The 890-nt window shown below is 42.8% G+C and overlaps 1 non-coding gene across 1 annotated transcript; it reads left to right on the top strand.

Moving 5' to 3' along the window:
• The first annotated feature begins 341 nt into the window (after positions 1–341).
• On the top strand, positions 342–423 carry trnas-gcu (transfer RNA serine (anticodon GCU)). The gene has a single exon. It is a non-coding gene; the product is annotated as a tRNA-Ser (tRNA).
• The last annotated feature ends 467 nt before the right edge of the window (positions 424–890 follow it).

Below are 890 nucleotides of genomic sequence, written 5' to 3'. Positions count from 1 at the left end.
TGAGGCTGTGCCTCGCTGATCACGTGGAGTTAAAGCAATTCTTCCAGTCAGTTAGTTCAGTTGTAATTTCATGAGAAATTCGGTCATCATGACTTCGTCAGTGACCTAATAGTTCAGGTGTCTGAGTGATGTTAATCATGATGTGATGAAATGATTGTATGTTCTAGTCTTTCCGTGGTGGGTTTTCACATTGAGTAGAAACGAGTTGGACATGGTCTGGAAATGTTTCACACCACTCCATTCCCAACTTCATTTACTTCCAGAAGGTCTTTTTCCATCATTACACAGCTAGCTGCACAGCCAGAAACTGTGCTGAAGGTGACAGCTACATTTAACCAACTGACAAGGTGGCCGAGAGGTTAAGGTGATGGACTGCTAATCCATTGTGCTGTGCACACGTGGGTTCAAATCCCATCCTTGTCGTCAGTTTATGAGCTGTTAAGTGTATTGCTTCTGTTGGGGGAGTTGATGTGTCAAGTCAGCCTCGAAACCTGTTCTTGTCCCTGTCCAGACAGTGATTCCAGAATTGGTTATACTGTCTTAAAATTGAGACAGACAATTGGAATTCATCACCCAAACTACACTGGAATGAAGATCAAATAGGGATCACGAAACGGAGCAGGATTTTTCCTCCCCTCCTTCCTTCCATCTCGATTTGCACCAAGTGAAAGACAAATGGGAAAAGCAAATGGCGAGGGAGCAGATGCAGAAAATTATCCTTTGGCAAGAAATTTATTTTCAAATCTTCTTGATAGATTAAGTGAGTGAGCAATGCTTTGGCAGATGGAGTTTAAAATGAGGGGTCATTTAGTACCTACGATAGATCAGAGTGTTTTTTTGGAAGAGGTGAGATGTTAGAAACGGCGGAGGAGCAGAGACCCGAATACTGA

Source organism: Heterodontus francisci, unplaced genomic scaffold (genome assembly GCF_036365525.1).
Source record: "Heterodontus francisci isolate sHetFra1 unplaced genomic scaffold, sHetFra1.hap1 HAP1_SCAFFOLD_43, whole genome shotgun sequence".
NCBI lineage: Eukaryota > Metazoa > Chordata > Chondrichthyes > Heterodontiformes > Heterodontidae > Heterodontus > Heterodontus francisci.
This window is presented reverse-complemented; position numbering and strand designations above follow the sequence as displayed.